Source organism: Hipposideros armiger, unplaced genomic scaffold (genome assembly GCF_001890085.2).
Source record: "Hipposideros armiger isolate ML-2016 unplaced genomic scaffold, ASM189008v1 scaffold_22, whole genome shotgun sequence".
Classification (NCBI taxonomy): Eukaryota; Metazoa; Chordata; class Mammalia; order Chiroptera; family Hipposideridae; genus Hipposideros; species Hipposideros armiger.
In genome coordinates this window covers 4,847,049-4,862,661 of record NW_017731372.1, presented here as the reverse complement: position 1 = coordinate 4,862,661, position 15,613 = coordinate 4,847,049, and the positions used below count along the sequence as shown (strand labels likewise).

The 15,613-nt window shown below is 42.5% G+C and overlaps 1 long non-coding RNA gene across 1 annotated transcript in view; it reads right to left on the bottom strand.

The window, feature by feature from the left end:
- Nucleotides 1-3,873: 3,873 nt before the first annotated feature.
- The window catches only part of LOC109379165 (uncharacterized), a 17,287-nt gene continuing 5,547 nt past the window's right edge, over nt 3,874-15,613 (bottom strand). The window contains exons 2-3 of the long non-coding RNA XR_002123148.1: nt 4,379-4,515; nt 3,874-4,264 (exon numbers count right to left, since the gene is read on the bottom strand). This is a non-coding gene — a long non-coding RNA (uncharacterized LOC109379165). The remainder of the gene's footprint in view (nt 4,265-4,378; nt 4,516-15,613) is intronic.

Below are 15,613 nucleotides of genomic sequence, written 5' to 3'. Positions count from 1 at the left end.
AAAAATATGCAGACGTCCTCGTCCTGAGTGGATGCTGACTTGTTATAGATAGTTAGGAGACAACTGTGTGTGGCCTGTAATGATGGGGGACTTCCCGTTTAACTGTCCAGGTTCTGTTCATCCTTCCACCAGATGCGCTAAACACCATAACGCAAAACAAACTTTAAAGCCACCTGGCCTAGCCCCTGCCTCTGAGCAGAGTGACACGTCACTGTTCATAATTCTTACATTGAAGGAGCTTAATAAGCACTCATGGCGTTTTGGGTTTTTCTCATTTTCATAAACCAGGAGTGAAAACCCCTGTTCTGAGTTCAGATACCAGGAATTCCTTTTTCTGAAACCCGCTTCTTGGCTTTGATGCCACTTTAATTCTAAAGATGCTCCTTCCCTAATTAGGGGGTTCCGATGCAGGATGATAGCGTTCCTCAGTCATATTTTATTTTCTGGAACTTTAGAATACCCTGGACTACACAAACCACAGCTATGTGACGGAAGTCAGTGGGGTGCTTCTCCCCCTACTTCAAACTCCTCTCTGACTTGCGAAGGCATTGCTTGTTACAAAAATAATTGTGATGATTATTATGATCGTCTTAGTACTCCAAACTAGGCTACAAGCACCTTGAGAGCAAGACAACCTATTCCTCATAATATTAATAGGTAATGTACAATGCTCCATGCTTTATATACATTTTTAATCCTTATAAGAATTCTGAAAGGAATACATTATTATTTCCACTTTTCAGATGAGGAAACAAAGGCAGAGATGAATGAAGGCCACGAATCTAGTGGTGGGAATGCAAACACCCTCTGTCTGCCTCCAAAGCCAGGGCGGTCTCCACTCTGACCCATGGCCACCTTTTTCACCTTTGTGTCCTTAAGGTGGCATACAATACAACACTTGTAGCAAGCATGAATCATATATTCAGCATCAGATAGAAGCAAAATAAGAATCATTTTATTTGTCAGCTTTTCTCTGCTGAGAGCAGGCTCCTTACATTATCCAGGTCTCGCAACTCATCCTGACCCAGGAAAGTTGGGTGTTATTGTTATCTCGGTTACTCTCCATTCCTAGCTCTGTCTCCTTGCTAGCCTCACGCAGATAATGGAACTCTTGTAGAATGGGGAGGAGAGGGGCAGGGGTGTCACACCCTTGGTCTGGTCTGGTTCTCTGTCTGATCTCATTCGCTTGGACAGGTTATGGAAAACCAGCAGTGGGGGTTGGGGGGTTGGCAGTGAGTCTCTTTGTGTGAGAGGGACTAGACATAGGAGGTAACCCTCCACTTTCTCTGTCCCGTCTACTCTACATCCCAGGGCTGGCACCACTTCACTGGTCACATTACAGTGTCTGTTGCCTTGGCCGACAGTGTCCCGGGTAGCACCTATGGCTATGATGTCCCTGGGGGAGCCTGACCAATTTCCCCACCAACCCCAGCTTCCAGAGGGACAATAGTGTCTCCCCAGGTCCTAACACTATCACGTGCTACCTCCATTTCTGGGGTTAAGGAGTTCCAACAGAATCCACTATATCTCCTGGCTGTCCAGTCCCACGTTCCTACAAGCCTGGGGTAGGGTGTCTGGCAAAAGGGAAGGATGTTTCTTTGAACTTAGACTGTAAAGATGTATCATTTTTATTCTCAGCTGGGGTCTTCTCCTGGGGACAATGACCAGCCAGTGGCTGGGGCTGTGGAAAGGGTTACCTTTCCTTAATATTTGGGCACATTTTATGAAAGAATGCAAGAGTGAACCCAAAAACAAGAAAGACCTGAAAGAAAGATTCATTGGTCAATCAGCCTGTGCCTGGAAATCACCCAAAGAGATCTACCTGAAAAAATACTTTAGTTGAGTTCTCCAGGGGCCTCCGTGAAATGTATTTAAGTAACAAATCTGGCTTAAATCAACACCCTCCTGCCCCAAACTGACTGTTTTATATGTATGTGCAACTAACTGACTTTCTGTTTGTCTGTAAGCAGGAGGACAGAGACCATATCTTCCCTGTGTCCCCAGCACCATGTGTGGGCCATAGTAGTTGCTCAGTAAGCATTTGTTGAATGAATATTAAAAGTCATTGGAGAGACTCATTTGGCCTGTGAGAGTAAAACATAAAAAAGTAATGTCTAGGGGTGGCAGGTTAGCTCATTGGGTTAGAGCACAGTGCTCATAACACCAAGGTTGCCGGTTCGATCCCCACATGGGCCACTGAGATGCGCCCTCCACAACTAGATTGAAACAACTACTTGACTTGGAACTGATGGGTCCTGGAAAAAAACGCCCTCCACAACATTGTTCCCCAATTTTAAAAAAATTAAAATAAAAAATAAATTAAAATTTTAAAATATTTTTTTAATTAAACGTCCATTATTACTTTGAAAAAAAAAAGTAATGGAGAATAACAGGAGCGAGATGCCCACATGGTCCCTGGCTTTCAGTGGAGCTAGGATCTCTGCCTAATGAAAAGTTACATGGCTGATCTGATGGGACTCTTTGGCCCCTTGACAATTACAAGTGAAATTTGGGAATAAATATTTTGACATCTAGACCCAAAGCACTAATCATCTGAGTACAAGTGAGACTTACAACCCAGGATGGGACTGCCGAAATCAGGAACTTGGCATCAGGTTATAAGAATGCTGTTCAGTGGAACTTAGAGGCAGGCAAGTCAGAAGACCAGCTTCAGACATAAATCTTTCAGCCTGGTCCCATGAAAATTAGTCTTAAGCATGTGGCTTCATCGCTTATGGGCTGAGGGTGAGCCTTTCTCCTCTCTATTCCCTGTATTCTTCATGGACGGCATAGGTATAACCTCAAGCAACGTCGGAGTAATTTGCGCTGTGGCCAGTAGATGGCAGAAAGTGACAAGAAAAAGAATGGAAACCACAGCAGGACACCCAGCTCGCTCCCCAGTTTGCAGGACAAAATGCATTTTACATACTATTTGTTTTGTCTAAAGTCACAAGTCCTTCTTCAAAACGAGCTACCTCCCAGTAGAAACTGTCATTGTTTGAAATTCTCCAGTCACCAAGTCCTGGTGACAGGAGGAGGGAACCCCCCCCCCCCAGTGGCATCTGCAAGGCATTTCCTCTATAAAGCTGTCGTCCAGCTCTGGCCAGTGCTGACCAAGCCACCCCCGACCCTATCCCCAGTTTCTCTGTCTACTGCAGGAAATCTTGGGGCTGTGCAAGTGATAACGTCTGGAAAGTACTTGGCAAAGCCGAAGGAGCTATGTCCCTGCTGAGTAAAGACAAAAGCCCACAGTGTATTCTTTCAACAAAGGTGTGCTAAGCACCTATTGTGTGCAGCGCTGGGCTCCTCCAAAAGCTTGCTGTCTCTTATTTCTCTCCTCCTGTTCCCTAGCAGCTTGCCGCTGCTGCAAATGAGCTAGGAAAGAAGGCGGCTCTGTGGATTCATTTCCTGAGTAGCTCTGCCACAAAAATAGGAGAAATCGAAGGTATACTGGAAACTTTAAGAGAATTACCCAAAAAAAAAAAAAAAGAGAGAGAGAGAAAAAATCTGATTGTCATCTTAGATTATAAAACACCTAAGTATTAAACAATACTCAGAAGCTATGAAGGAAAATATATTAGCAAATTTGATGACATAAACATTTTAATCATCTGAACTAGAAAAAGCATTTTAAAAATCAAAAGAAAAAGTAAACTGCAAAAATATGACAAAAGACTAGTATCGTTAAATACAAATATGCTAAGAACTCTTATAAATCAATAAATGTATATATTAATAACTCTTCTAACACCAATAATATGGGCAAGAGATATGAACAGGCAGGTCAGAGGGCTTCAGGGAGCCTGGTTATTTGGGTCTCGTGCTTATCGGCAGCACTGTATTACTATAATTTTTTTTCTCTACAATTAAACATGTAAAGTGATAGAAACATAATGATTATCTCTGAGTTCAGAAAATTAGCCAGTATCACAAGTGCTTTCATGAGCGAGGAGATGGCATGAGAGTGGTCCCTATATAGCAGTATTCCAGGAGGGTAATGCAGATGAAATAACACACTTCAAACGTCAGCAGTTTTACTGCACCGTTCATGTAGCAGACACGGCGACCAGAAGGGCTCCGAGGAGAAAAGTCCACACTTCAGGCGCAAAGTGACCTTTTACCCAAGAAGGGGATTCTCTGCAAGTAAAATCCAAACTCTGCGTCACTACACTCCTGTACTACAGCGAAGGCTCCATGGGTCTTTCTGGAACAGTATTGACTTGAAGAGGAATACACACCCCAAGCAGCAGCCGAGGGAGAAAGCCTAAAGGGAGAAAGGCAGATTGGGGTACAATTTCAACAGTCTCCCCGAGAAGCTTCCCAGGTCCAAGAGCTCAGTCCATACAGAAATTGTACACATTCGTGGCTGTCTACTCACATGGGTTTGTTGTGTTGGGCCTCCATCCATTCACTTCACAAGATTTTCTTTAGAATCACTGCCCCTCATTTTTTTTTTTGACTCCTCTCATGGGGAACAATCCAGTGCCATGCCCAGAGTGGATGCCCCAAAGCCATCTACAGATGTTGGAAACAAAGCAAGTGGGCTTGAAAAAAAACTATATAATTCCCTTGAACTACAGAAAACATTCTAGAACTCTGCTCCTCCACACAGCAAGGCATTCTTCAAGCAAGGTGATGAGTGGAGGACACACAACAGCAAGGCTGGCCTTTGTGGAAGGGAACCAAGCAAAACTAAAAGGGCCATTGAGGCCCATGACTCCGGGATGGCTTCTGTGAAGGCAGGAGACAGACAGGAAAATGTTGGTTCTAGGTTGCCCAGTTTTGTTTGTTTGTTTGTTTGTTTAATTGACTTTTTTTTTAATTTTTATTGGTTAACAGTGTATTTTTTCCAGGACCCATCAGCTCCAAGTCAAGTCATTGTCCTTCAATCTAGTTGTGGGGAGCGCAGCTCAACTCCAAGTCCAGTAGTACTTTGCTGGGGCGGAGGGGCGGGACACAGCCCACCATCCAATGTGGGAATCGAACCGGCAACCTTGTTGTTCAGAGCACGCACTGTAACCAACTGAGCCACCCGGCCGCCCATAGGTTGCCCAATTTTGATGACTCTTCAGGATTACCTCAATCCCATCAGCTGCCCTTTTTATGGGGTATCCTTTCTACCTTTAGTTTAAACCAAATTGAATCTCACAAAAAGTTGGTTTTGTTTTCAATCTTCCCCCTCTTGTTTAGGGTCTGAATCTAAGTAATCTAAGTCCATATCATCTCCTATAAAGAGTTTCCCCTCAAAGGACACTGGGTAAAAGTTTGAGCTTTTTAAAAACTCAACAATAAGAAAATAAACAACCTAATTAAACGATATACACTGATTTGGTGTATACTTTTACTAAAGAAGATATATAGATGCCAAATAACCATAAGAAAAAACACTCCACATCATATGTCACCAGAGAAATGCAAATTAAAAAAAACAATAAGTTACCACTATACACCTATTAGAATGGCCAAAATCCAAAACACTGACAACACCAAATTCTGGTCAGGGTGTAGAACAACATGAACTCTCATTCATTGCTGCTAAATGAAAAACGGTACAGCTGCTTTGGAAGTTAGCTTGAGAGTTTTCCACAAAACTAAACTATTCCTACCACATGATCTAGAAATTGTGCTCCTTGGTATTTACCTAAAGGAGGAGAAAACTTATGTCCACACAGAAACCTACACATGGATGTTTTAGAAACTTTTTCATAATTGCCAAAACTTGGAAGCAACCACGATGCCCTTCAGCAGTTGAACTGATAAATCATGATACATTCATTCTCTGAAATATTATTCAGCACGAAAAAGAAATGAGCTATCAAGCCATCAAAAGACATGGAGGAACCTTAAATGCTTATTACTAAGAGAAAGAAGCCAATCTGAAAAGGCTACATATTATACAATTCCAGCTATATGACATTCTGGAAAAGGCAAAACTATAGAGAGGGTAAAAAGATCAGTGGTTCTCAAGGGTTACAGGGGAAGGGAGGGAGGGATGAATTGGCAGAACACAGAGAATTCTTAGGGCAATGACACCATCTGTATGATGCTATAATGGTGGTTACATGTCATTATAAATTTGTCCAAAACCATAGAATGTACAACACCAAGTGTGAACAAACCCTAATGTGAACTATTGACTTTTTGGAATAGTGATGTGTTCATGTAGGTTCATTAAATGTACCACTCTGCGAGGGGGAGGGATAATGGGGGAGGTGTGTGGGGGGAGGGCAGGGAGTGAATGGGAAATCTCTGTACCTTCCATTTAATTTTAATTTTGCTGTAAACCTGAAACAACTCTAAAGAAATAAAGTCTTTTAAAAAAAAATAATAAAAAGTTTGTGTTTGGTGAAGGTCACCCAAGGAGAAGAGAATGGGAGACAACAAGTTCTTGGCTGTCTCTTTAGACTCAAGAATGTCTTTCAACATAAAGCCTGCTGTTCATTTGCAGAAAAGTATGCCCAGCTCCCAAAATTCTTCAGAAACACTTCTGCTCCATTCCATCCAGATGTCTTACTTATTACTAATTCCAAAATTAAGTGCAGAGTTTTGGGGGTGAGAATGTTATTTCTGCCACTTTTTAAAGAAGGCATTTGAATATTTTTCTTCTCTATAACCATAAACCTTTCCATCTTAAATCTTGAGTTAAAAGATAAACTACCCTGAAAGAAGCATCCCAAAGGATTTCCATTTAAATTCAGCAAGTCCTTCCCTTAACTTCCATTCCTTTGGATTTTCCCGACAGGTTTGCACATCTTTTCCGGCCCTACCCTCAGCTCCAGTCTCTCCCAGCCATCAGTATAAGCTTTAGCAAGCAGTTCTTTCTAAGGGCAGGGCAGGCAGGAAAAGCTTCCATCAACTCAGCAGGAAACTGGTAGACTCACATCCCACTGCCTTCCTTGACCACCACTCTCACCAACCCCAGCATGAAAAATCCAGCATAGCAGTGGGAAGAGATAATGATGAGTTAGCTGAGAAATACTCAAGGGAAAGCTACGGAAGGTTTGGGAGCAGTCACGTGAGCAGGTAGTCGTTCTGCAACCTGGCTTGACTGCACCCTCAGAAGGAACGAAGGGCCAGTCACTCAGTATTCTGATCATCTTGTGCCTTTGCTGAGAAACGTGAGAAGTATGGTCATAAATTTAAATCCTAAGACTTAAACATTGCAAGAAGCTTACCTCAATCGTGTTTGGTTTACTAATAGTGGTAGAATGCCCTGTTAGCAAATGCCCAGTGCTATTGCTAAGGTGCTGGCAATGTAAAGATGAATTCAAACAAAAGAAAAAATTTGCCCTATGGGGACTAAGAGACTCCAGTCCACTGTTCTGAGAAACAGTCTCTCCCAAAGGAAATTGTCATAGAAATGATTTAGAAATTTTCCCTTATTTGAGGGACATGAGTTTTCCATATGGAGAGCCCCTAAGGTACTTAGGGCCATGGAAGAAAATAAACCAACACAAGGCACATCCCGGTAAGAGAAGACCCGAAAAGCTTCTAGAGATGAAGAAAATCAGAGTGTGTACTAAATTTAAAAAGATCAAGGGCCGGCCGAGTGGCGCATTGGTTAAGAGCTGGCTTGGGACACCAGAGGACCCCGGTTCGGATCCCACATATGAGGGCCAGTGACACTGCCCCCTACAGCTAAGATGCTGAACAACAGCTCAACCTGGAGCTGGGCTGCCATGAGTCGCTGGCGACGGTGTAGGCTGCAGTCCCTGCTGCAGTGGGTTGCCATGGGCTACCGTGTATAGCCAGCAGCCAGCGCGAGCGGCCTGCAGCCACCATGAGTGGCCGTCCAGAAGCCGGCGACTGATCTGCCTCACCCGGGAAGAGCGCAATGATGGTGCCAACTTGAGCCAGTGAAGCAACGTCCTCCACAACTAGACTGAAGAACAAAAGGACAGCAACTTGTCTGTTCCCCTTCCCCCAATTCCCCAGTGCTGTTCCCTCCCCCAATTCCCATCTTTGAAAAAAAAAAAAAAAGATCAAGAATCAGTTTAACATTGTAGGACAATGAAATAATGCTTCAAAATTCTGGGGAAGGGGGTGGGGAATATTTCCAACCCAGAGTTCTCTACCCAGCGAGATTATCAAACAGATATGAGAGTAAAATAAAGACATATTTAGATATGAAAGGTCTCAAAATTTTCCTCCCACATACTCTTTTCCCAGAAGTTTCTAGATCAAGGAAGATAATGGATCCATGAAAAGAGAGTCTCTGACTCCAGAGAGACAAAAGGAATCCCCAAGATGTTGAAGAAAAAAAAAAATTCCAGGATGGCAGGTCAGCCCTATCCCAAAATGGAGCAGGTCAGAAGGCTCTCAGAGCATTGTCTTCTAGAAGAAATGGACAGAATTCCTGGTGTGTTTGGAAGAGCTCCAAGCAGGCCAAATGACACTCATTATTACCAGCTCTTAACATTCTCCCAAAGAAGCCAAATCTAGATTTTTAAGTAACTCCAGATGTTTAAATGACTGCTTAAGATTAAAAATACATATATTATTCACATCAATCAAAACTCATTTGCTGACTAAATCCGTACCACAAATCATGAGTTTTAATCATGCTCTAGATGCTTCTCAGCTAGAAAGTACCATGAGAAAAGAAAACAAGTATTCATATTGTATATATCTTAGCGCTGTTTTAGGTACTGAACATAATTTATTTTAGTTAAGCTTCACAGTCCTAAGAAGGAGGCATTATTATCCCTGATTCTAATGGATGAGAAAACAGAGGCTCAGAGAGTGAAGGGCACACCCAAGGTTACTTGGCTGGTCAATGGTGGAACCAGATTCAAACCCAGGGTATATTGACTACAAGGCCCATTAACTTCCACACCACCACTCCATCTTCTATATTAGCTGTTTTCAATGCTGGCTGGCACATGGAAATCACCTGGGGAGCTTTTAAAATTCTCCATGCCCAAGTCACACCAAGACCAGTTAAATAAGAATCTTTGGTGCTTGGATCCAGGCATAAGTATATTTTAGACCTCTCCAGGCGATTCAAGGGCAACCAAGAACCATGATCCAAGAGCAACATTGGCATCACCTGGGATCTCATTAGAAATGCAGAATCTAGGGCCCCAACCCAGACCCACTACATCAGAATCTGCATTTAACAAGATCTCCATGCAATTCGAATGCACACTAAAATTTGGGAAGCATTGATCTAGGAGAGAAGTAATGAAGGCCTAAGCTAGACTTCAAAAGTCTGGCTTCATCCTCAAAATTTTGCATTTATTAATTATCCAATTTGGGGGGCCTGAGGGAGAGAGAGGATTGGTAGGGGGAGAAGAGGAAGAAAAAAGGATTCACAGTACCACAACGAATGAAACACAACCTGGGCTCTGAACGCTAAGCTTTCACTTCTAGTGATTTCTTAGGTGCCTCATTTCAGTTCATTTGCTTTTTCTTCCACCCCAGATTATCAGAAGATAACTGACCCTCTCTTCTGTCAAAAAAAAAAATTGTCCATGAGACTTATTAAAACAATAAGGCAGACTTCATCTGGGGACAATTAGGATAGATATAGGGACTACTGCATTAGGGTTTTGAAGGAGAGAGATTGAGTTCACTCTGAATGCAACAAGGAAAAGTGGGAATTTTATAGCCAGTGAGAGGGGTGTGTGTGTGAAAGAGCAGAAGAAGGGGTTGGTGATAGGATCCGTGGATGGAAAATTACTAAGAGGGAACACCAGGGGTAAGGGGGCTTCTGGCTAAATCAACCTAACAAGATTCTTGCTGTAGGTAGACCAGATGATCAGACATCACCTGGGGGATGGTGGGGAATAAGGAATCTGGTCAGAGAGTGAGGGTGACCAGATATCAAGGATGGGGGAATCTGCTAAAACAACTTGGCAGGATTTTTGCTAAAACTGGGCATGCAAAAACAGACACAGAAGTCCAAAAGTCGAGGCCCAGTTGGGAAGAGAATGCAGAGGAGCTTGATTAAAGTTTGTTCAAGGAGAGACAGACACTTCCCAGCTTCAGACTTCGTCTTGGGAAATTACCATCAGTCAAGGCTCAACTAAATGTGGACCCAACTTCATACACACACTCAGCATTTCAGAAACATTCACCACTCTCATCACAGATGATCGGGCCAGACACTCAATCATCTGGGAGCCAATGTAGGCCCTTCTCACCCTTCAGTCTCTCTAAGTCTCCCATGTTGGTGTGAAATAAGGAAACCTGGAGACAAATCCAATTCTACAGTTCCCCTTTCAGATACAGGCCTCACCCAAAAGACCCTAGCACCTGCTCCCTCCTCCGTCCTCCCCTCCAGCTCACCCTCCTCCTTCCTCTCCTAGTTAGGCATGGCCTGGGCCTAGCCCTGGGGAGGTACTGAAGTTTTACATCTCTTTATTCTGCCTTATTATCCCCTGTTCTTACAACCAAGGCCTTTGACTGCTGCTTTCCTTGTGTTAGCAGCTTTCCCTTTGATCCCTAAATTAATACGAATGGGAAGCACTCTTAGCCATTTGCTGACTTTTCTTTCTGCTCAGTTTTCCCCCAGTTGAATATTCCTCCATCCGTGTTGTGCCCTCACCTGGCAGCCCTTTCTTGGATTCATTTTAAAAGAAGCCCGAGCATCGTACACACAGGTTGCCACTCTAAAACTGGGTAATTCAGAGGGTGGGTAGGAAAGGAAATTGCACCCAAATCTGCCTGATTAGCCATCTGGACAAGACCAAAATTGTAGATCATGGGCTCAGCACCTTGGTCATGTGGGCTGAATGAGTCTGCCCTTCCAACTTGTTAATGTTTCTTATTTAATTATTCTTCTAAGGGGTCAACCCCTATCATTTGAGGAGCTCATAAAAAGCTCTCCTGACCTGAAATACTTCTTTGTAGTCTCACAATACTTGAAATTTCATCTCTTTAGAAGTCATTCCTTTATGTGTTTTGTTTTGTTTTATTTTGTTTTGTTTTCAGATTTGAACCAAAAGAATGAACATAAACAGCTATGAAAGGGTTCACATATGAAAGAAATGATTAGGACCCATTTAGATTGGGGGACTCTGTTGACAGAGAAAATAAGATGAGGTGGAGGTTTCAAAGTAAGTCCTGGGGTGGAGGTGAATGTATGGGTAGACTGGGGAAACAAGGGCAACTTTGCCTGGAGGCAGCTGTGATTTTAAGGGGAAAAAAATGTTAGCTACTCCCACCCCCCAAGATCACTTCCCATGGTTTCTTTCCCTCCTTCAGCAGCCAACATCCAACAAATATTTTTCAAGGGCCCAGAGTTCTGACTAGAATGCAAAGAGAAAGAAATGAGAAAGCAAGGCAAAAGTTAATCAGTCACCAACCTTAAATACCTCTAGCCACCACAGGACACAAACATACAGCTCTTGCTTTTAAACTTACAGTTTAAGGTAGAAAGAGACACAGACAAGGGATGGGGGGAGGGGGAGAATATATATACACACATATACTCACAAAAACAAATTGTGTATATATGAACGTATATACATTTTCTCCCCATATGCGCCTCTTCATACCTTAGACTATAAGTTTACATGCATATATGTACATAATGTTCAATACACAGAGACAAGTCAAATTAATAACCTCTCCATCATTACTGATCGGACAGTCTGAACCCCATGTGTTACAGGAGCTGCCCATCACCCATGGTCCCCCCTTAGATTTTTTTAGCAGCCTCAACTCAACAAAATTTTCTCCTATTCTTTGTTTTATTATTGATTCTCCTTCATCTCTTCTAGTTTCTTCTTCTTATACTCCCCTTAAGCACATGTTAACCATCCAGGATCTGGTCTCCAAATCTCTTATCTTTTCCCTCATGATTTTCTTCCCTTGGTGTTTTTGTTTATTTATTTATTTGTTTGGGTTGGTTGGCTTTGTTTTCGTTTTTGCTTAAAGATATTTCCTTCCACTTGGTCTTCCAAATTATTAATTTGAATCTCAACAGTGTCCACCCTCTCCTTCAAATTGTGTGCTAAGTATTTTAGTTCACAAATCATAGTTTTTAATTGGAAAGTCTTTTTTTGAGTATGCCTTGAATTCCTTTAGGTGGTCTTATTTTTTTAATTAAAGTTGGAAAATATCTCCCAGGCTTCTCTTCTTTATTCGCATTGTTCTGTTTGATCTTCACCTATTTGGCTGAGGGTGCCCTTGTACATGTGTCTTTCTTTTTCTGCTCTTCGGGGCCTGTCTCAGTTGTTGGAATTCCAATGGAACCCGAGGCCTTAATTTCTCTGAGCCACTTTCCAGCCTGCAGCTGCTTGGGTCAGGACTGAGATCCAGGTTTAGAGTTGGGAGTGGCGGGGAAGTGGTATGAAGTCAGGTTGTCATCGGCCCCAAATCCCCTAGAAAGCTCTGGGAACTGAGTATTGAAACCACACGCCTCTGTATTTTCAAGGAGCCCAAACTTAGAGTCAATGTTTTCTTCATCATCTTCGTGACCTTGAGCACGTCCTTTAGAATGCAGTTTCCCTTCCTTGTGTGTACATTGAGGGTTAGCCACACTGCCCCACTTGCCTCCCGAGGTTTGTTATGAGGATCAAGTAAAACAGAAACTCTCAACTTAGACATGGAGGCCTCTTTGTGACTGTTAAAATATTATTCTCAATCCTGGCCCTTTTCCCTTCTTTGACAAAAGTAATAGGGAAGGAAGGGGAAAGCACTCAAAAAACGTACAAAATACATACATACAGTTCCCAGAGCCCTACATAGAAATACCTACAAACAGAACCATCATAACCTGTTTTTCAGAAAACTACTCATCTATCTGTTCAGCACAAACTATAGACAGGAAGAAGGCAGGAGAAAGGCAACTGCCAAACACACCAACGATGGCTCCCTCCCTACATAAAAACAGGGGAGAGGAGAGAGGGAGGGAAAGAGGAGGTGGGGGAGGGAGAGGACAGCAATTAAGGGGATCAGAGAGGCGACCTCACTCACCAGTTGCCATGTATGTGACTTCGGGCAAGCTACTTTCTCTCTCTGAACCTACTTTCTCATCTCTAAAATGGGCCAATAATGTACTAGCATTGCCATGGGGGTTTGTGAAGATAAAGTGGAATGATAACATACACATGATTTCTGACATATAATAAGTACTCAATAAATGGGATTAAAGTGTATATGTATGCCCCTTTTCAGGCTACTTACACTACATGTTTTTAATTTTACAAACAGGCTGGTCTCTTTTCTCAGTTTTCTAATTTATACCCCCCCCCAACTCATTGCTTGCAGTTTAAGTAGGGAATGAACCCTTTCTTGAGTTATAAAATGACAGCCCTTCTCTAGTGGGCTTCACTGATAAGTTATTTCTCTGTCAAGAATAAAAACCAAGTAAAATTAACATTCCCATCAGCTGAACATGGGCCCCAGAGAGACTGGGAGCTATCGCTATGTCATCGTGGGGACATGTTGACAAGCAGGGACACAGGATGCCTGGTGCAACCCTGTAAGTCTAATTATGGAATATTTAATTCACTGGTCCACTTTGGCAGGGATGGCTCCCAGCACAGATTCGTGCGGACAAATAAAGCTTCTGCATGTTAGCACTTGGCTTGACAGCCAGCAAGGCTTATCAAACACCTGCTCAGCGCTAAGCACCAAGCATTAGGGGGAATCAAAAGAAATTAAAGAGGTGGTCCCTGCCCTTGAAGGGCTTATGGTCGCACCATCAAGTTGCTTCTACATTCTTGCCTTCATATATATTTTCTTTTTCATGAAATTTGGATTTTGCAGGCCCTAATTTTTTTATTTTCAATTACAGTTGAGTGCATCGTGGTTAGACATTTATATAATTTACAAATTGATCCTCCTGGTAAGTCTAGTACCCACCTGGCACTATACATAGTTATTACAATATTATTGACTATATTCCCTATGCTGTACTTTACATGCCCTTGACTATTTTGTAACTATCAATTTATACTTCTTAATTCCTTCACGTTTTTTCATCCATTCCACCGCCCCCTGCCCATCTGGCAACTATCAGTTTGTTCTCTGTATCTATGAGTCTGTTTCTGTTTTGTTTGTTTGTTTATTGTGTTCTTTAGATTCCACATATAAGTGAGATCATATGGTATTTGTCTTTCTCTGTCTGACTTATTTCACTTAGCATAATACCTTCCAGGTCTATCCATGTTGTCACAAATAATAAGACATTATTTTTTATGGTCAAGTAGTACTCTATTATATATAGGTATCACTTCTTTATTGAGTCATCTATTGATGGGCACTTAGGTTGCTTCCATATCTTGGCTATCGTAAATAATACTGCAGTGAACATAGGGTGCATATATCTTTTTTATTTAGTGTTTTGGGTTTCTTTGGATAAATACCCAGAAGTGGAATTGCTGGGTCATAAGGTAGTTCCATTTTTAATTTTTTGAGAAATCCCCATACTATTTTCCATAGTGGCTGCACCAATTTGCAATCCTACAAACAGTCAACACTTGTTTGTTGATTTATTGATAATAGCCATTCTCACAGGTGTGATGTCTTATTCTGATTTAATTTGCATTTCTCTGATGATTAGTGATGTTGAGCATCTTTTCATATGTCTATTAGCATCTGTATTTCCTCTTTGGAGAAACATCTATTCAGTTGCAGACCCTTATTTTAAAAACCTTAAGTTTTATGTTATTCATCCTCTTCATTTCATAGTTTCAGTGACTGAGGCCTGGAGAGTTTGTGTGACTTACTCATGCAAAAATTATAGTATTTAAGGGAATAGAATAACTAAAGGATAGTTACCAGGTACAGATCTAATGGAATTCTTTAAAATTATACTAACTCCCTTGGAGTGCTTCAGGCATGCTGAATGGGGTATGTGACCCAGTTTTTATCACATCTTTTTCTTCCTTTTCACCAACACACAGATACAGAAGAAAACTGGCTTAAATGAAGAAAGAGAAGCCTCCAAGAGAAAAGGACAAAGGGGACAGTGTGTGAGCTGGCAGCCAGCCCCAGTGGCAGGGTCTCGATCTGCAGCAGCCTGGCGGCCCTGTTTTTCCCCCTGAGGAGGAACCGCAATGAGCTGCTTCCTTAGACCCTGCAGAGGACCATTCCTGAAAGAGCAGGTGGAGGGCAAGCTCCCTAGAGTGGGGTCTATCTGGGGAAATTTTCAGGCTGAAGAATTAGAAAAAGACAATCATTTTCTTGCAGAAACTCATCCAAAGCCTTCATCAGATTCTATTTCATTTAATCCAAATGTCCAGACCAACGTTAACAGCCAGTGCTCAGAACTCTCCACGCCACCTCTCGCTCAGGCTATAACGAAGTATGCGAAGCAATGAGTGATTCCTGCTGGTGGTCAGACGTGAGTTCCCATCCCTCTTTCCACACTCATTGGTTCTGTGCATTTAGACAGGTGACTGAGCCACGCCCAGCCCAAGTTTCCTTGTCTGTAAAGTCAGGATCATTGTTCCTCCATGGGGGACGTTGCCATGTGGGAGTAAAGGGCCTGGCAGAGTGGAATGGCACTGCATCTCTGGGACGGTTTTCCAGGCGATCTTCCCTGTTGTGATCTCCTCTGAGAGAGGTAGATTCAGTTCTTGGCTCCTTCATAGAAGTGTGCAGAGAAGCCAGAGAACCTCCTCCCTTCCCTGATGTTGAGAGCGAAGACGCCAACCTA